The sequence below is a fragment of the Phyllobates terribilis genome, unplaced genomic scaffold (assembly GCF_046119375.1).
Source record: "Phyllobates terribilis strain yellow unplaced genomic scaffold, ASM4611937v1 Scaffold_34__1_contigs__length_13252353, whole genome shotgun sequence".
NCBI classification, from domain to species: Eukaryota; Metazoa; Chordata; class Amphibia; order Anura; family Dendrobatidae; genus Phyllobates; species Phyllobates terribilis.
Window position 1 is genome coordinate 3,845,060 of NW_027362794.1, and position 18,960 is coordinate 3,864,019.

Genomic DNA, 18,960 nt, shown 5'->3' on the forward strand with positions numbered 1-18,960 from the left:
TTGGAGCTTTCACCTAAATAACTACAGGTGGTGAGATAAGCTGCACAATATAATTGACCTTTCAGTATATTGTTGCACACACACCATCTATTTAGCAAATGCCCTTGTTATCAACAGCAGCCTTTTAAACTCACCTGAGCTAACAGGTATGTGAGCTGGTTACTCTGCTGCGCTTAAAATTTCTTTTTTGGTTTGCTACAATGCCTTTTCTGAAACGTTGTCTCCCTCTGCTGGAACACTGACTTCTTTCATTTAATGCCTGCAGACTATAAAAGAGAAACCAACCCAAAAAGTTTGGTTGATTAGTCTGTGGCATTCGTTTAAACTGTTGCTTATGGCGGTCTCTGTGAGCTTCTCAGTGACATTCAGCCATCCAGGTATCCCGCCTGCAGTAGACGGAATGTGGCAATGGAACGCTGGCTGCGCGTGTCATAATAGGCTCTGAGCCTTTATATACCTGCGCACAGCAGCAGCCACCTTCAGTCTGCTGCTGGACAGCCAGCAGCAGCAGCAGCAGGAGAGGTAATTAATCAGCAACCCTCCTGCTAAGGGTAGACAGCTGCTCGTTCCACCCCCCCCCCCGCCTTAATTGGTTCTCCTCCCTTCCAACGGTGTTGAGGCGGGTGGGAACAGCCGGGGGTTGAGGGTACTGTGCTAAAAGAGGTGGAGTTATGCAGATCTAAAACGCGTGGATTGCAGCAGCAGCAAGCCGAAAAGTGCAGGCATGTGAGGGATCTAGAGGTTGACAGCATGTCTTCTTAATGGGAGTCCAGGTGGCCATCTCCACAAATGGACTTTTCAGAATCCTTGGGTGGCACCGTAGTCGGAAACCAATTCTGGTTATCGCTTCTCGGCCTTTTGGCTAAGATCAAGTGTAGTATCTGTTCTTATCAGTTTAATATCTGATACGTCCCCTATCTGGGGACCATATATTAAATGGATTTTTAGAACAGGGAGATGGAAAAAGAGCTTGCTCTGTCCACTCCACGCATTGACCTGGTATTGCAGTATCTCCAGGACCGGTGCACCCCTTCTTTAATGCAGTTTCTAAAATCAGAAAGAATTGAATTCAATGCTTTTTGTTCATTTGGCTTGTTTGTCGGATTTTGGGATGGACTCTTTGGCTTTGCTTTTCTTCTCCTCATTGGATTTTTCATGTTAAAAGTTGCAGAAGCCAGATGACAAGCTCATTTTGGTTCAACTTCAGCAACTGTGCATTGCATTGCCATGTAATGTAATGTAATGCAATGCTATCTATCTAGCTCTCCCTCTATACTTCCTTTTGGATAAACAGACATATTAGGCAAGCATTTTGGAGCTTTCACCTAAATAACTACAGGTGGTGAGATAAGCTGCACAATATAATTGACCTTTCAGTATATTGTTGCACACACACCATCTATTTAGCAAATGCCCTTGTTATCAACAGCAGCCTTTTAAACTCACCTGAGCTAACAGGTATGCGAGCTGGTTACTCTGCTGCGCTTAAAATTTCTTTTTTGGTTTGCTACAATGCCTTTTCTGAAACGTTGTCTCCCTCTGCTGGAACACTGACTTCTTTCATTTAATGCCTGCAGACTATAAAAGAGAAACCAACCCAAAAAGTTTGGTTGATTAGTCTGTGGCATTCTTTTAAACTGTTGCTTATGGCGGTCTCTGTGAGCTTCTCAGTGACATTCAGCCATCCAGGTATCCCGCCTGCAGTAGACGGAATGTGGCAATGGAACGCTGGCTGCGCGTGTCATAATAGGCTCTGAGCCTTTATATACCTGCGCACAGCAGCAGCCACCTTCAGTCTGCTGCTGGACAGCCAGCAGCAGCAGCAGCAGGAGAGGTAATTAATCAGCAACCCTCCTGCTAAGGGTAGACAGCTGCTCGTTCCACCCCCCCCCGCCTTAATTGGTTCTCCTCCCTTCCAACGGTGTTGAGGCGGGTGGGAACAGCCGGGGGTTGAGGGTACTGTGCTAAAAGAGGTGGAGTTATGCAGATCTAAAACGCGTGGATTGCAGCAGCAGCAAGCCGAAAAGTGCAGGCATGTGAGGGATCTAGAGGTTGACAGCATGTCTTCTTAACGGGAGTCCAGGTGGCCATCTCCACAAATGGACTTTTCAGAATCCTTGGGTGGCACCGTAGTCGGAAACCAATTCTGGTTATCGCTTCTCGGCCTTTTGGCTAAGATCAAGTGTAGTATCTGTTCTTATCAGTTTAATATCTGATACGTCCCCTATCTGGGGACCATATATTAAATGGATTTTTAGAACAGGGAGATGGAAAAAGAGCTTGCTCTGTCCACTCCACGCATTGACCTGGTATTGCAGTATCTCCAGGACCGGTGCACCCCTTCTTTAATGCAGTTTCTAAAATCAGAAAGAATTGAATTCAATGCTTTTTGTTCATTTGGCTTGTTTGTCGGATTTTGGGATGGACTCTTTGGCTTTGCTTTTCTTCTCCTCATTGGATTTTTCATGTTAAAAGTTGCAGAAGCCAGATGACAAGCTCATTTTGGTTCAACTTCAGCAACTGTGCATTGCATTGCCATGTAATGTAATGCAATGCTATCTATCTAGCTCTCCCTCTATACTTCCTTTTGGATAAACAGACATATTAGGCAAGCATTTTGGAGCTTTCACCTAAATAACTACAGGTGGTGAGATAAGCTGCACAATATAATTGACCTTTCAGTATATTGTTGCACACACACCATCTATTTAGCAAATGCCCTTGTTATCAACAGCAGCCTTTTAAACTCACCTGAGCTAACAGGTATGTGAGCTGGTTACTCTGCTGCGCTTAAAATTTCTTTTTTGGTTTGCTACAATGCCTTTTCTGAAACGTTGTCTCCCTCTGCTGGAACACTGACTTCTTTCATTTAATGCCTGCAGACTATAAAAGAGAAACCAACCCAGAAAGTTTGGTTGATTAGTCTGTGGCATTCTTTTAAACTGTTGCTTATGGCGGTCTCTGTGAGCTTCTCAGTGACATTCAGCCATCCAGGTATCCCGCCTGCAGTAGACGGAATGTGGCAATGGAACGCTGGCTGCGCGTGTCATAATAGGCTCTGAGCCTTTACATACCTGCGCACAGCAGCAGCCACCTTCAGTCTGCTGCTGGACAGCCAGCAGCAGCAGCAGCAGGAGAGGTAATTAATCAGCAACCCTCCTGCTAAGGGTAGACAGCTGCTCGTTCCACCCCCCCCCCCGCCTTAATTGGTTCTCCTCCCTTCCAACGGTGTTGAGGCGGGTGGGAACAGCCGGGGGTTGAGGGTACTGTGCTAAAAGAGGTGGAGTTATGCAGATCTAAAACGCGTGGATTGCAGCAGCAGCAAGCCGAAAAGTGCAGGCATGTGAGGGATCTAGAGGTTGACAGCATGTCTTCTTAACGGGAGTCCAGGTGGCCATCTCCACAAATAGACTTTTCAGAATCCTTGGGTGGCACCGTAGTCGGAAACCAATTCTGGTTATCGCTTCTCGGCCTTTTGGCTAAGATCAAGTGTAGTATCTGTTCTTATCAGTTTAATATCTGATACGTCCCCTATCTGGGGACCATATATTAAATGGATTTTTAGAACAGGGAGATGGAAAAAGAGCTTGCTCTGTCCACTCCACGCATTGACCTGGTATTGCAGTATCTCCAGGACCGGTGCACCCCTTCTTTAATGCAGTTTCTAAAATCAGAAAGAATTGAATTCAATGCTTTTTGTTCATTTGGCTTGTTTGTCGGATTTTGGGATGGACTCTTTGGCTTTGCTTTTCTTCTCCTCATTGGATTTTTCATGTTAAAAGTTGCAGAAGCCAGATGACAAGCTCATTTTGGTTCAACTTCAGCAACTGTGCATTGCATTGCCATGTAATGTAATGCAATGCTATCTATCTAGCTCTCCCTCTATACTTCCTTTTGGATAAACAGACATATTAGGCAAGCATTTTGGAGCTTTCACCTAAATAACTACAGGTGGTGAGATAAGCTGCACAATATAATTGACCTTTCAGTATATTGTTGCACACACACCATCTATTTAGCAAATGCCCTTGTTATCAACAGCAGCCTTTTAAACTCACCTGAGCTAACAGGTATGTGAGCTGGTTACTCTGCTGCGCTTAAAATTTCTTTTTTGGTTTGCTACAATGCCTTTTCTGAAACGTTGTCTCCCTCTGCTGGAACACTGACTTCTTTCATTTAATGCCTGCAGACTATAAAAGAGAAACCAACCCAAAAAGTTTGGTTGATTAGTCTGTGGCATTCTTTTAAACTGTTGCTTATGGCGGTCTCTGTGAGCTTCTCAGTGACATTCAGCCATCCAGTTATCCCGCCTGCAGTAGACGGAATGTGGCAATGGAACGCTGGCTGCGCGTGTCATAATAGGCTCTGAGCCTTTATATACCTGCGCACAGCAGCAGCCACCTTCAGTCTGCTGCTGGACAGCCAGCAGCAGCAGCAGCAGGAGAGGTAATTAATCAGCAACCCTCCTGCTAAGGGTAGACAGCTGCTCGTTCCACCCCCCCCCCACCTTAATTGGTTCTCCTCCCTTCCAACGGTGTTGAGGCGGGTGGGAACAGCCGGGGGTTGAGGGTACTGTGCTAAAAGAGGTGGAGTTATGCAGATCTAAAACGCGTGGATTGCAGCAGCAGCAAGCCGAAAAGTGCAGGCATGTGAGGGATCTAGAGGTTGACAGCATGTCTTCTTAACGGGAGTCCAGGTGGCCATCTCCACAAATGGACTTTTCAGAATCCTTGGGTGGCACCGTAGTCGGAAACCAATTCTGGTTATCGCTTCTCGGCCTTTTGGCTAAGATCAAGTGTAGTATCTTTTGAAAAGGCAGTTTTGTCCTTGGGCTGCCCTAGTAAATTGATGCATATTACACACTGGTTTGGTGCACTTGTTAGTACGCCAGGTGGCTCATAGAGTTATCTGATGGAAAACATGGCCCTCCAGGATCGAAGTCACTAGGCTGGGTAAGTGTGAGGGCTTTGGAGCAATGTGCCCCAGGAGTAGGCGCCCTGGTGGGAGTCCAAGCTTACTGGGGCTGGGAACCCCAGAAAGACTTGGCTTCGTAGCATGCCGCACCTTTGCCAATCATACTTTCTGAGCAACCCCCCCTATTCCTGGCCTCCGGGCTAGGAAGGGGAATTTTTATAAACCCAGTCGGAGGTCCGGTCAGCTTTGGGCTGAGAAACCAACACAGGCTCCAGCTCCACTAGGGTGGCAGCCTAGATGGAAGCTGGGAGCACGAAAATGGCTCTTCTCCGGCTTCGGCTAGGGAGAGCATCGGAGATCCCTGACCCTCGCTGTGGCCTTCTGGCTCAGAGGGATGGGGATGGTTTATTGGGGACCCTCTCCTCCGGGAAGGGTCCACATGAATCCTCGCCTCGTGCGCTGTTTTGGTGTGACTTCGGTCACATTTTTCAGTGCCTTGGATGCAGCTTCAATCAAAAAAATCTGTTCTTATCAGTTTAATATCTGATACGTCCCCTATCTGGGGACCATATATTAAATGGATTTTTAGAACAGGGAGATGGAAAAAGAGCTTGCTCTGTCCACTCCACGCATTGACCTGGTATTGCAGTATCTCCAGGACCGGTGCACCCCTTCTTTAATGCAGTTTATAAAATCAGAAAGAATTGAATTCAATGCTTTTTGTTCATTTGGCTTGTTTGTCGGATTTTGGGATGGACTCTTTGGCTTTGCTTTTCTTCTCCTCATTGGATTTTTCATGTTAAAAGTTGCAGAAGCCAGATGACAAGCTCATTTTGGTTCAACTTCAGCAACTGTGCATTGCATTGCCATGTAATGTAATGCAATGCTATCTATCTAGCTCTCCCTCTATACTTCCTTTTGGATAAACAGACATATTAGGCAAGCATTTTGGAGCTTTCACCTAAATAACTACAGGTGGTGAGATAAGCTGCACAATATAATTGACCTTTCAGTATATTGTTGCACACACACCATCTATTTAGCAAATGCCCTTGTTATCAACAGCAGCCTTTTAAACTCACCTGAGCTAACAGGTATGTGAGCTGGTTACTCTGCTGCGCTTAAAATTTCTTTTTTGGTTTGCTACAATGCCTTTTCTGAAACGTTGTCTCCCTCTGCTGGAACACTGACTTCTTTCATTTAATGCCTGCAGACTATAAAAGAGAAACCAACCCAGAAAGTTTGGTTGATTAGTCTGTGGCATTCTTTTAAACTGTTGCTTATGGCGGTCTCTGTGAGCTTCTCAGTGACATTCAGCCATCCAGGTATCCCGCCTGCAGTAGACGGAATGTGGCAATGGAACGCTGGCTGCGCGTGTCATAATAGGCTCTGAGCCTTTATATACCTGCGCACAGCAGCAGCCACCTTCAGTCTGCTGCTGGACAGCCAGCAGCAGCAGCAGCAGGAGAGGTAATTAATCAGCAACCCTCCTGCTAAGGGTAGACAGCTGCTCGTTCCCCCCCCCCCCCCCCGCCTTAATTGGTTCTCCTCCCTTCCAACGGTGTTGAGGCGGGTGGGAACAGCCGGGGGTTGAGGGTACTGTGCTAAAAGAGGTGGAGTTATGCAGATCTAAAACGCGTGGATTGCAGCAGCAGCAAGCCGAAAAGTGCAGGCATGTGAGGGATCTAGAGGTTGACAGCATGTCTTCTTAACGGGAGTCCAGGTGGCCATCTCCACAAATGGACTTTTCAGAATCCTTGGGTGGCACCGTAGTCGGAAACCAATTCTGGTTATCGCTTCTCGGCCTTTTGGCTAAGATCAAGTGTAGTATCTGTTCTTATCAGTTTAATATCTGATACGTCCCCTATCTGGGGACCATATATTAAATGGATTTTTAGAACAGGGAGATGGAAAAAGAGCTTGCTCTGTCCACTCCACGCATTGACCTGGTATTGCAGTATCTCCAGGACCGGTGCACCCCTTCTTTAATGCAGTTTCTAAAATCAGAAAGAATTGAATTCAATGCTTTTTGTTCATTTGGCTTGTTTGTCGGATTTTGGGATGGACTCTTTGGCTTTGCTTTTCTTCTCCTCATTGGATTTTTCATGTTAAAAGTTGCAGAAGCCAGATGACAAGCTCATTTTGGTTCAACTTCAGCAACTGTGCATTGCATTGCCATGTAATGTAATGCAATGCTATCTATCTAGCTCTCCCTCTATACTTCCTTTTGGATAAACAGACATATTAGGCAAGCATTTTGGAGCTTTCACCTAAATAACTACAGGTGGTGAGATAAGCTGCACAATATAATTGACCTTTCAGTATATTGTTGCACACACACCATCTATTTAGCAAATGCCCTTGTTATCAACAGCAGCCTTTTAAACTCACCTGAGCTAACAGGTATGTGAGCTGGTTACTCTGCTGCGCTTAAAATTTCTTTTTTGGTTTGCTACAATGCCTTTTCTGAAACGTTGTCTCCCTCTGCTGGAACACTGACTTCTTTCATTTAATGCCTGCAGACTATAAAAGAGAAACCAACCCAGAAAGTTTGGTTGATTAGTCTGTGGCATTCTTTTAAACTGTTGCTTATGGCGGTCTCTGTGAGCTTCTCAGTGACATTCAGCCATCCAGGTATCCCGCCTGCAGTAGACGGAATGTGGCAATGGAACGCTGGCTGCGCGTGTCATAATAGGCTCTGAGCCTTTATATACCTGCGCACAGCAGCAGCCACCTTCAGTCTGCTGCTGGACAGCCAGCAGCAGCAGCAGCAGGAGAGGTAATTAATCAGCAACCCTCCTGCTAAGGGTAGACAGCTGCTCGTTCCCCCCCCCCCCCCGCCTTAATTGGTTCTCCTCCCTTCCAACGGTGTTGAGGCGGGTGGGAACAGCCGGGGGTTGAGGGTACTGTGCTAAAAGAGGTGGAGTTATGCAGATCTAAAACGCGTGGATTGCAGCAGCAGCAAGCCGAAAAGTGCAGGCATGTGAGGGATCTAGAGGTTGACAGCATGTCTTCTTAACGGGAGTCCAGGTGGCCATCTCCACAAATGGACTTTTCAGAATCCTTGGGTGGCACCGTAGTCGGAAACCAATTCTGGTTATCGCTTCTCGGCCTTTTGGCTAAGATCAAGTGTAGTATCTGTTCTTATCAGTTTAATATCTGATACGTCCCCTATCTGGGGACCATATATTAAATGGATTTTTAGAACAGGGAGATGGAAAAAGAGCTTGCTCTGTCCACTCCACGCATTGACCTGGTATTGCAGTATCTCCAGGACCGGTGCACCCCTTCTTTAATGCAGTTTCTAAAATCAGAAAGAATTGAATTCAATGCTTTTTGTTCATTTGGCTTGTTTGTCGGATTTTGGGATGGACTCTTTGGCTTTGCTTTTCTTCTCCTCATTGGATTTTTCATGTTAAAAGTTGCAGAAGCCAGATGACAAGCTCATTTTGGTTCAACTTCAGCAACTGTGCATTGCATTGCCATGTAATGTAATGCAATGCTATCTATCTAGCTCTCCCTCTATACTTCCTTTTGGATAAACAGACATATTAGGCAAGCATTTTGGAGCTTTCACCTAAATAACTACAGGTGGTGAGATAAGCTGCACAATATAATTGACCTTTCAGTATATTGTTGCACACACACCATCTATTTAGCAAATGCCCTTGTTATCAACAGCAGCCTTTTAAACTCACCTGAGCTAACAGGTATGTGAGCTGGTTACTCTGCTGCGCTTAAAATTTCTTTTTTGGTTTGCTACAATGCCTTTTCTGAAACGTTGTCTCCCTCTGCTGGAACACTGACTTCTTTCATTTAATGCCTGCAGACTATAAAAGAGAAACCAACCCAAAAAGTTTGGTTGATTAGTCTGTGGCATTCTTTTAAACTGTTGCTTATGGCGGTCTCTGTGAGCTTCTCAGTGACATTCAGCCATCCAGGTATCCCGCCTGCAGTAGACGGAATGTGGCAATGGAACGCTGGCTGCGCGTGTCATAATAGGCTCTGAGCCTTTATATACCTGCGCACAGCAGCAGCCACCTTCAGTCTGCTGCTGGACAGCCAGCAGCAGCAGCAGCAGGAGAGGTAATTAATCAGCAACCCTCCTGCTAAGGGTAGACAGCTGCTCGTTCCACCCCCCCCCCCGCCTTAATTGGTTCTCCTCCCTTCCAACGGTGTTGAGGCGGGTGGGAACAGCCGGGGGTTGAGGGTACTGTGCTAAAAGAGGTGGAGTTATGCAGATCTAAAACGCGTGGATTGCAGCAGCAGCAAGCCGAAAAGTGCAGGCATGTGAGGGATCTAGAGGTTGACAGCATGTCTTCTTAACGGGAGTCCAGGTGGCCATCTCCACAAATGGACTTTTCAGAATCCTTGGGTGGCACCGTAGTCGGAAACCAATTCTGGTTATCGCTTCTCGGCCTTTTGGCTAAGATCAAGTGTAGTATCTTTTGAAAAGGCAGTTTTGTCCTTGGGCTGCCCTAGTAAATTGATGCATATTACACACTGGTTTGGTGCACTTGTTAGTACGCCAGGTGGCTCATAGAGTTATCTGATGGAAAACATGGCCCTCCAGGATCGAAGTCACTAGGCTGGGTAAGTGTGAGGGCTTTGGAGCAATGTGCCCCAGGAGTAGGCGCCCTGGTGGGAGTCCAAGCTTACTGGGGCTGGGAACCCCAGAAAGACTTGGCTTCGTAGCACGCCGCACCTTTGCCAATCATACTTTCTGAGCAACCCCCCCTATTCCTGGCCTCCGGGCTAGGAAGGGGAATTTTTATAAACCCGGTCGGAGGTCCGGTCAGGTTTGGGCTGAGAAACCAACACAGGCTCCAGCTCCACTAGGGTGGCAGCCTAGATGGAAGCTGGGAGCACGAAAACGGCTCTTCTCCGGCTTCGGCTAGGGAGAGCATAGGAGATCCCTGACCCTCGCTGTGGCCTTCTGGCTCAGAGGGATGGGGATGGTTTATTGGGGACCCTCTCCTCCGGGAAGGGTCCACATGAATCCTCGCCTCGTGCGCTGTTTTGGTGTGACTTCGGTCACATTTTTCAGTGCCTTGGATGCAGCTTCAATCAAAAAAATCTGTTCTTATCAGTTTAATATCTGATACGTCCCCTATCTGGGGACCATATATTAAATGGATTTTTAGAACAGGGAGATGGAAAAAGAGCTTGCTCTGTCCACTCCACGCATTGACCTGGTATTGCAGTATCTCCAGGACCGGTGCACCCCTTCTTTAATGCAGTTTCTAAAATCAGAAAGAATTGAATTCAATGCTTTTTGTTCATTTGGCTTGTTTGTCGGATTTTGGGATGGACTCTTTGGCTTTGCTTTTCTTCTCCTCATTGGATTTTTCATGTTAAAAGTTGCAGAAGCCAGATGACAAGCTCATTTTGGTTCAACTTCAGCAACTGTGCATTGCATTGCCATGTAATGTAATGCAATGCTATCTATCTAGCTCTCCCTCTATACTTCCTTTTGGATAAACAGACATATTAGGCAAGCATTTTGGAGCTTTCACCTAAATAACTACAGGTGGTGAGATAAGCTGCACAATATAATTGACCTTTCAGTATATTGTTGCACACACACCATCTATTTAGCAAATGCCCTTGTTATCAACAGCAGCCTTTTAAACTCACCTGAGCTAACAGGTATGTGAGCTGGTTACTCTGCTGCGCTTAAAATTTCTTTTTTGGTTTGCTACAATGCCTTTTCTGAAACGTTGTCTCCCTCTGCTGGAACACTGACTTCTTTCATTTAATGCCTGCAGACTATAAAAGAGAAACCAACCCAAAAAGTTTGGTTGATTAGTCTGTGGCATTCTTTTAAACTGTTGCTTATGGCGGTCTCTGTGAGCTTCTCAGTGACATTCAGCCATCCAGGTATCCCGCCTGCAGTAGACGGAACGTGGCAATGGAACGCTGGCTGCGCGTGTCATAATAGGCTCTGAGCCTTTATATACCTGCGCACAGCAGCAGCCACCTTCAGTCTGCTGCTGGACAGCCAGCAGCAGCAGCAGCAGGAGAGGTAATTAATCAGCAACCCTCCTGCTAAGGGTAGACAGCTGCTCGTTCCACCCCCCCCCCCGCCTTAATTGGTTCTCCTCCCTTCCAACGGTGTTGAGGCGGGTGGGAACAGCCGGGGGTTGAGGGTACTGTGCTAAAAGAGGTGGAGTTATGCAGATCTAAAACGCGTGGATTGCAGCAGCAGCAAGCCGAAAAGTGCAGGCATGTGAGGGATCTAGAGGTTGACAGCATGTCTTCTTAACGGGAGTCCAGGTGGCCATCTCCACAAATGGACTTTTCAGAATCCTTGGGTGGCACCGTAGTCGGAAACCAATTCTGGTTATCGCTTCTCGGCCTTTTGGCTAAGATCAAGTGTAGTATCTTTTGAAAAGGCAGTTTTGTCCTTGGGCTGCCCTAGTAAATTGATGCATATTACACACTGGTTTGGTGCACTTGCTAGTACGCCAGGTGGCTCATAGAGTTATCTGATGGAAAACATGGCCCTCCAGGATCGAAGTCACTAGGCTGGGTAAGTGTGAGGGCTTTGGAGCAATGTGCCCCAGGAGTAGGCGCCCTGGTGGGAGTCCAAGCTTACTGGGGCTGGGAACCCCAGAAAGACTTGGCTTCGTAGCACGCCGCACCTTTGCCAATCATACTTTCTGAGCAACCCCCCCTATTCCTGGCCTCCGGGCTAGGAAGGGGAATTTTTATAAACCCGGTCGGAGGTCCGGTCAGCTTTGGGCTGAGAAACCAACACAGGCTCCAGCTCCACTAGGGTGGCAGCCTAGATGGAAGCTGGGAGCACGAAAACGGCTCTTCTCCGGCTTCGGCTAGGGAGAGCATCGGAGATCCCTGACCCTCGCTGTGGCCTTCTGGCTCAGAGGGATGGGGATGGTTTATTGGGGACCCTCTCCTCCGGGAAGGGTCCACATGAATCCTCGCCTCGTGCGCTGTTTTGGTGTGACTTCGGTCACATTTTTCAGTGCCTTGGATGCAGCTTCAATCAAAAAAATCTGTTCTTATCAGTTTAATATCTGATACGTCCCCTATCTGGGGACCATATATTAAATGGATTTTTAGAACAGGGAGATGGAAAAAGAGCTTGCTCTGTCCACTCCACGCATTGACCTGGTATTGCAGTATCTCCAGGACCGGTGCACCCCTTCTTTAATGCAGTTTCTAAAATCAGAAAGAATTGAATTCAATGCTTTTTGTTCATTTGGCTTGTTTGTCGGATTTTGGGATGGACTCTTTGGCTTTGCTTTTCTTCTCCTCATTGGATTTTTCATGTTAAAAGTTGCAGAAGCCAGATGACAAGCTCATTTTGGTTCAACTTCAGCAACTGTGCATTGCATTGCCATGTAATGTAATGCAATGCTATCTATCTAGCTCTCCCTCTATACTTCCTTTTGGATAAACAGACATATTAGGCAAGCATTTTGGAGCTTTCACCTAAATAACTACAGGTGGTGAGATAAGCTGCACAATATAATTGACCTTTCAGTATATTGTTGCACACACACCATCTATTTAGCAAATGCCCTTGTTATCAACAGCAGCCTTTTAAACTCACCTGAGCTAACAGGTATGTGAGCTGGTTACTCTGCTGCGCTTAAAATTTCTTTTTTGGTTTGCTACAATGCCTTTTCTGAAACGTTGTCTCCCTCTGCTGGAACACTGACTTCTTTCATTTAATGCCTGCAGACTATAAAAGAGAAACCAACCCAAAAAGTTTGGTTGATTAGTCTGTGGCATTCTTTTAAACTGTTGCTTATGGCGGTCTCTGTGAGCTTCTCAGTGACATTCAGCCATCCAGGTATCCCGCCTGCAGTAGACGGAATGTGGCAATGGAACGCTGGCTGCGCGTGTCATAATAGGCTCTGAGCCTTTATATACCTGCGCACAGCAGCAGCCACCTTCAGTCTGCTGCTGGACAGCCAGCAGCAGCAGCAGCAGGAGAGGTAATTAATCAGCAACCCTCCTGCTAAGGGTAGACAGCTGCTCGTTCCACCCCCCCCCCCGCCTTAATTGGTTCTCCTCCCTTCCAACGGTGTTGAGGCGGGTGGGAACAGCCGGGGGTTGAGGGTACTGTGCTAAAAGAGGTGGAGTTATGCAGATCTAAAACGCGTGGATTGCAGCAGCAGCAAGCCGAAAAGTGCAGGCATGTGAGGGATCTAGAGGTTGACAGCATGTCTTCGTAACGGGAGTCCAGGTGGCCATCTCCACAAATGGACTTTTCAGAATCCTTGGGTGGCACCGTAGTCGGAAACCAATTCTGGTTATCGCTTCTCGGCCTTTTGGCTAAGATCAAGTGTAGTATCTGTTCTTATCAGTTTAATATCTGATACGTCCCCTATCTGGGGACCATATATTAAATGGATTTTTAGAACAGGGAGATGGAAAAAGAGCTTGCTCTGTCCACTCCACGCATTGACCTGGTATTGCAGTATCTCCAGGACCGGTGCACCCCTTCTTTAATGCAGTTTCTAAAATCAGAAAGAATTGAATTCAATGTTTTTTGTTCATTTGGCTTGTTTGTCGGATTTTGGGATGGACTCTTTGGCTTTGCTTTTCTTCTCCTCATTGGATTTTTCATGTTAAAAGTTGCAGAAGCCAGATGACAAGCTCATTTTGGTTCAACTTCAGCAACTGTGCATTGCATTGCCATGTAATGTAATGCAATGCTATCTATCTAGCTCTCCCTCTATACTTCCTTTTGGATAAACAGACATATTAGGCAAGCATTTTGGAGCTTTCACCTACATAACTACAGGTGGTGAGATAAGCTGCACAATATAATTGACCTTTCAGTATATTGTTGCACACACACCATCTATTTAGCAAATGCCCTTGTTATCAACAGCAGCCTTTTAAACTCACCTGAGCTAACAGGTATGTGAGCTGGTTACTCTGCTGCGCTTAAAATTTCTTTTTTGGTTTGCTACAATGCCTTTTCTGAAACGTTGTCTCCCTCTGCTGGAACACTGACTTCTTTCATTTAATGCCTGCAGACTATAAAAGAGAAACCAACCCAAAAAGTTTGGTTGATTAGTCTGTGGCATTCTTTTAAACTGTTGCTTATGGCGGTCTCTGTGAGCTTCTCAGTGACATTCAGCCATCCAGGTATCCCGCCTGCAGTAGACGGAATGTGGCAATGGAACGCTGGCTGCGCGTGTCATAATAGGCTCTGAGCCTTTATATACCTGCGCACAGCAGCAGCCACCTTCAGTCTGCTGCTGGACAGCCAGCAGCAGCAGCAGCAGGAGAGGTAATTAATCAGCAACCCTCCTGCTAAGGGCAGACAGCTGCTCGTTCCACCCCCCCCCCCCGCCTTAATTGGTTCTCCTCCCTTCCAACGGTGTTGAGGCGGGTGGGAACAGCCGGGGGTTGAGGGTACTGTGCTAAAAGAGGTGGAGTTATGCAGATCTAAAACGCGTGGATTGCAGCAGCAGCAAGCCGAAAAGTGCAGGCATGTGAGGGATCTAGAGGTTGACAGCATGTCTTCTTAACGGGAGTCCAGGTGGCCATCTCCACAAATGGACTTTTCAGAATCCTTGGGTGGCACCGTAGTCGGAAACCAATTCTGGTTATCGCTTCTCGGCCTTTTGGCTAAGATCAAGTGTAGTATATTTTGAAAAGGCAGTTTTGTCCTTGGGCTGCCCTAGTAAATTGATGCATATTACACACTGGTTTGGTGCACTTGCTAGTACGCCAGGTGGCTCATAGAGTTATCTGATGGAAAACATGGCCCTCCAGGATCGAAGTCACTAGGCTGGGTAAGTGTGAGGGCTTTGGAGCAATGTGCCCCAGGAGTAGGCGCCCTGGTGGGAGTCCAAGCTTACTGGGGCTGGGAACCCCAGAAAGACTTGGCTTCGTAGCACGCCGCACCTTTGCCAATCATACTTTCTGAGCAACCCCCCCTATTCCTGGCCTCCGGGCTAGGAAGGGGAATTTTTATAAACCCGGTCGGAGGTCCGGTCAGCTTTGGGCTGAGAAACCAACACAGGCTCCAGCTCCACTAGGGTGGCAGCCTAGATGGAAGCTGGGAGCACGAAAACGGCTCTTCTCCGGCTTCGGCTAGGGAGAGCACCGGAGATCCCTGACCCTCGCTGTGGCCTTCTGGCTCAGAGGGATGGGGATGGTTTATTGGGGACCCTCTCCTCCGGGAAGGGTCCACATGAATCCTCGCCTCGTGCGCTGTTTTGGTGTGACTTCGGTCACATTTTTCAGTGCCTTGGATGCAGCTTCAATCAAAAAAATCTGTTCTTATCAGTTTAATATCTGATACGTCCCCTATCTGGGGACCATATATTAAATGGATTTTTAGAACAGGGAGATGGAAAAAGAGCTTGCTCTGTCCACTCCACGCATTGACCTGGTATTGCAGTATCTCCAGGACCGGTGCACCCCTTCTTTAATGCAGTTTCTAAAATCAGAAAGAATTGAATTCAATGCTTTTTGTTCATTTGGCTTGTTTGTCGGATTTTGGGATGGACTCTTTGGCTTTGCTTTTCTTCTCCTCATTGGATTTTTCATGTTAAAAGTTGCAGAAGCCAGATGACAAGCTCATTTTGGTTCAACTTCAGCAACTGTGCATTGCATTGCCATGTAATGTAATGCAATGCTATCTATCTAGCTCTCCCTCTATACTTCCTTTTGGATAAACAGACATATTAGGCAAGCATTTTGGAGCTTTCACCTAAATAACTACAGGTGGTGAGATAAGCTGCACAATATAATTGACCTTTCAGTATATTGTTGCACACACACCATCTATTTAGCAAATGCCCTTGTTATCAACAGCAGCCTTTTAAACTCACCTGAGCTAACAGGTATGTGAGCTGGTTACTCTGCTGCGCTTAAAATTTCTTTTTTGGTTTGCTACAATGCCTTTTCTGAAACGTTGTCTCCCTCTGCTGGAACACTGACTTCTTTCATTTAATGCCTGCAGACTATAAAAGAGAAACCAACCCAAAAAGTTTGGTTGATTAGTCTGTGGCATTCTTTTAAACTGTTGCTTATGGCGGTCTCTGTGAGCTTCTCAGTGACATTCAGCCATCCAGGTATCCCGCCTGCAGTAGACGGAATGTGGCAATGGAACGCTGGCTGCGCGTGTCATAATAGGCTCTGAGCCTTTATATACCTGCGCACAGCAGCAGCCACCTTCAGTCTGCTGCTGGACAGCCAGCAGCAGCAGCAGCAGGAGAGGTAATTAATCAGCAACCCTCCTGCTAAGGGCAGACAGCTGCTCGTTCCACCCCCCCCCCCCGCCTTAATTGGTTCTCCTCCCTTCCAACGGTGTTGAGGCGGGTGGGAACAGCCGGGGGTTGAGGGTACTGTGCTAAAAGAGGTGGAGTTATGCAGATCTAAAACGCGTGGATTGCAGCAGCAGCAAGCCGAAAAGTGCAGGCATGTGAGGGATCTAGAGGTTGACAGCATGTCTTCTTAACGGGAGTCCAGGTGGCCATCTCCACAAATGGACTTTTCAGAATCCTTGGGTGGCACCGTAGTCGGAAACCAATTCTGGTTATCGCTTCTCGGCCTTTTGGCTAAGATCAAGTGTAGTATCTGTTCTTATCAGTTTAATATCTGATACGTCCCCTATCTGGGGACCATATATTAAATGGATTTTTAGAACAGGGAGATGGAAAAAGAGCTTGCTCTGTCCACTCCACGCATTGACCTGGTATTGCAGTATCTCCAGGACCGGTGCACCCCTTCTTTAATGCAGTTTCTAAAATCAGAAAGAATTGAATTCAATGCTTTTTGTTCATTTGGCTTGTTTGTCGGATTTTGGGATGGACTCTTTGGCTTTGCTTTTCTTCTCCTCATTGGATTTTTCATGTTAAAAGTTGCAGAAGCCAGATGACAAGCTCATTTTGGTTCAACTTCAGCAACTGTGCATTGCATTGCCATGTAATGTAATGCAATGCTATCTATCTAGCTCTCCCTCTATACTTCCTTTTGGATAAACAGACATATTAGGCAAGCATTTTGGAGCTTTCACCTACATAACTACAGGTGGTGAGATAAGCTGCACAATATAATTGACCTTTCAGTATATTGTTGCACACACACCATCTATTTAGCAAATGCCCTTGTTATCAACAGCAGCCTTTTAAACTCACCTGAGCTAACAGGTATGTGAGCTGGTTACTCTGCTGCGCTTAAAATTTCTTTTTTGGTTTGCTACAATGCCTTTTCTGAAACGTTGTCTCCCTCTGCTGGAACACTGACTTCTTTCATTTAATGCCTGCAGACTATAAAAGAGAAACCAACCCAAAAAGTTTGGTTGATTAGTCTGTGGCATTCTTTTAAACTGTTGCTTATGGCGGTCTCTGTGAGCTTCTCAGTGACATTCAGCCATCCAGGTATCCCGCCTGCAGTAGACGGAATGTGGCAATGGAACGCTGGCTGCGCGTGTCATAATAGGCTCTGAGCCTTTATATACCTGCGCACAGCAGCAGCCACCTTCAGTCTGCTGCTGGACAGCCAGCAGCAGCAGCAGCAGGAGAGGTAATTAATCAGCAACCCTCCTGCTAAGGGCAGACAGCTGCTCGTTCCACCCCCCCCCCCCGCCTTAATTGGTTCTCCTCCCTTCCAACGGTGTTGAGGCGGGTGGGAACAGCCGGGGGTTGAGGGTACTGTGCTAAAAGAGGTGGAGTTATGCAGATCTAAAACGCGTGGATTGCAGCAGCAGCAAGCCGAAAAGTGCAGGCATGTGAGGGATCTAGAGGTTGACAGCATGTCTTCTTAACGGGAGTCCAGGTGGCCATCTCCACAAATGGACTTTTCAGAATCCTTGGGTGGCACCGTAGTCGGAAACCAATTCTGGTTATCGCTTCTCGGCCTTTTGGCTAAGATCAAGTGTAGTATCTGTTCTTATCAGTTTAATATCTGATACGTCCCCTATCTGGGGACCATATATTAAATGGATTTTTAGAACAGGGAGATGGAAAAAGAGCTTGCTCTGTCCACTCCACGCATTGACCTGGTATTGCAGTATCTCCAGGACCGGTGCACCCCTTCTTTAATGCAGTTTCTAAAATCAGAAAGAATTGAATTCAATGCTTTTTGTTCATTTGGCTTGTTTGTCGGATTTTGGGATGGACTCTTTGGCTTTGCTTTTCTTCTCCTCATTGGATTTTTCATGTTAAAAGTTGCAGAAGCCAGATGACAAGCTCATTTTGGTTCAACTTCAGCAACTGTGCATTGCATTGCCATGTAATGTAATGCAATGCTATCTATCTAGCTCTCCCTCTATACTTCCTTTTGGATAAACAGACATATTAGGCAAGCATTTTGGAGCTTTCACCTAAATAACTACAGGTGGTGAGATAAGCTGCACAATATAATTGACCTTTCAGTATATTGTTGCACACACACCATCTATTTAGCAAATGCCCTTGTTATCAACAGCAGCCTTTTAAACTCACCTGAGCTAACAGGTATGTGAGCTGGTTACTCTGCTGCGCTTAAAATTTCTTTTTTGGTTTGCTACAATGCCTTTTCTGAAACGTTGTCTCCCTCTGCTGGAACACTGACTTCTTTCATTTAATGCCTGCAGACTATAAAAGAGAAACCAACCCAAAAAGTTTGGTTGATTAGTCTGTGGCATTCTTTTAAACTGTTGCTTATGGCGGTCTCTGTGAGCTTCTCAGTGACATTCAGCCATCCAGGTATCCCGCCTGCAGTAGACGGAATGTGGCAATGGAACGCTGGCTGCGCGTGTCATAATAGGCTCTGAGCCTTTATATACCTGCGCACAGCAGCAGCCACCTTCAGTCTGCTGCTGGACAGCCAGCAGCAGCAGCAGCAGGAGAGGTAATTAATCAGCAACCCTCCTGCTAAGGGCAGACAGCTGCTCGTTCCACCCCCCCCCCCCCGCCTTAATTGGTTCTCCTCCCTTCCAACGGTGTTGAGGCGGGTGGGAACAGCCGGGGGTTGAGGGTACTGTGCTAAAAGAGGTGGAGTTATGCAGATCTAAAACGCGTGGATTGCAGCAGCAGCAAGCCGAAAAGTGCAGGCATGTGAGGGATCTAG

At 46.7% G+C, this 18,960-nt stretch overlaps 12 non-coding genes and 4 pseudogenes across 12 annotated transcripts; all 16 read left to right on the forward strand.

Moving 5' to 3' along the window:
- Nucleotides 1-842: 842 nt before the first annotated feature.
- LOC141180807 (U2 spliceosomal RNA) lies at nucleotides 843-1,033 on the forward strand. Its single transcript, XR_012256443.1, has one exon. It is a non-coding gene; the product is annotated as a U2 spliceosomal RNA (small nuclear RNA).
- Nucleotides 1,034-2,152: 1,119 nt separating this feature from the next.
- On the forward strand, nucleotides 2,153-2,343 carry LOC141180808 (U2 spliceosomal RNA). Its single transcript, XR_012256444.1, has one exon. It is a non-coding gene; the product is annotated as a U2 spliceosomal RNA (small nuclear RNA).
- A 1,116-nt stretch (nucleotides 2,344-3,459) lies between these two features.
- LOC141180809 (U2 spliceosomal RNA) lies at nucleotides 3,460-3,650 on the forward strand. Its single transcript, XR_012256445.1, has one exon. It is a non-coding gene; the product is annotated as a U2 spliceosomal RNA (small nuclear RNA).
- A 1,115-nt stretch (nucleotides 3,651-4,765) lies between these two features.
- LOC141182091 (U2 spliceosomal RNA) lies at nucleotides 4,766-4,881 on the forward strand (annotated as a pseudogene).
- Nucleotides 4,882-5,405: 524 nt separating this feature from the next.
- LOC141181894 (U2 spliceosomal RNA) lies at nucleotides 5,406-5,588 on the forward strand. The gene has a single exon (XR_012257426.1). It is a non-coding gene; the product is annotated as a U2 spliceosomal RNA (small nuclear RNA).
- A 1,118-nt stretch (nucleotides 5,589-6,706) lies between these two features.
- Nucleotides 6,707-6,897, forward strand: LOC141180811 (U2 spliceosomal RNA). Its single transcript, XR_012256447.1, has one exon. It is a non-coding gene; the product is annotated as a U2 spliceosomal RNA (small nuclear RNA).
- A 1,116-nt stretch (nucleotides 6,898-8,013) lies between these two features.
- Nucleotides 8,014-8,204, forward strand: LOC141180812 (U2 spliceosomal RNA). The gene has a single exon (XR_012256448.1). It is a non-coding gene; the product is annotated as a U2 spliceosomal RNA (small nuclear RNA).
- Nucleotides 8,205-9,320: 1,116 nt separating this feature from the next.
- On the forward strand, nucleotides 9,321-9,436 carry LOC141182092 (U2 spliceosomal RNA; annotated as a pseudogene).
- Nucleotides 9,437-9,960: 524 nt separating this feature from the next.
- On the forward strand, nucleotides 9,961-10,143 carry LOC141181896 (U2 spliceosomal RNA). The gene has a single exon (XR_012257427.1). It is a non-coding gene; the product is annotated as a U2 spliceosomal RNA (small nuclear RNA).
- Nucleotides 10,144-11,259: 1,116 nt separating this feature from the next.
- On the forward strand, nucleotides 11,260-11,375 carry LOC141182113 (U2 spliceosomal RNA; annotated as a pseudogene).
- A 524-nt stretch (nucleotides 11,376-11,899) lies between these two features.
- LOC141181897 (U2 spliceosomal RNA) lies at nucleotides 11,900-12,082 on the forward strand. Its single transcript, XR_012257428.1, has one exon. It is a non-coding gene; the product is annotated as a U2 spliceosomal RNA (small nuclear RNA).
- Nucleotides 12,083-13,198: 1,116 nt separating this feature from the next.
- Nucleotides 13,199-13,389, forward strand: LOC141180814 (U2 spliceosomal RNA). Its single transcript, XR_012256449.1, has one exon. It is a non-coding gene; the product is annotated as a U2 spliceosomal RNA (small nuclear RNA).
- Nucleotides 13,390-14,506: 1,117 nt separating this feature from the next.
- LOC141182118 (U2 spliceosomal RNA) lies at nucleotides 14,507-14,622 on the forward strand (annotated as a pseudogene).
- Nucleotides 14,623-15,146: 524 nt separating this feature from the next.
- On the forward strand, nucleotides 15,147-15,329 carry LOC141181898 (U2 spliceosomal RNA). Its single transcript, XR_012257429.1, has one exon. It is a non-coding gene; the product is annotated as a U2 spliceosomal RNA (small nuclear RNA).
- Nucleotides 15,330-16,446: 1,117 nt separating this feature from the next.
- On the forward strand, nucleotides 16,447-16,637 carry LOC141180815 (U2 spliceosomal RNA). Its single transcript, XR_012256450.1, has one exon. It is a non-coding gene; the product is annotated as a U2 spliceosomal RNA (small nuclear RNA).
- A 1,117-nt stretch (nucleotides 16,638-17,754) lies between these two features.
- Nucleotides 17,755-17,945, forward strand: LOC141180816 (U2 spliceosomal RNA). Its single transcript, XR_012256451.1, has one exon. It is a non-coding gene; the product is annotated as a U2 spliceosomal RNA (small nuclear RNA).
- Nucleotides 17,946-18,960: the final 1,015 nt, after the last annotated feature.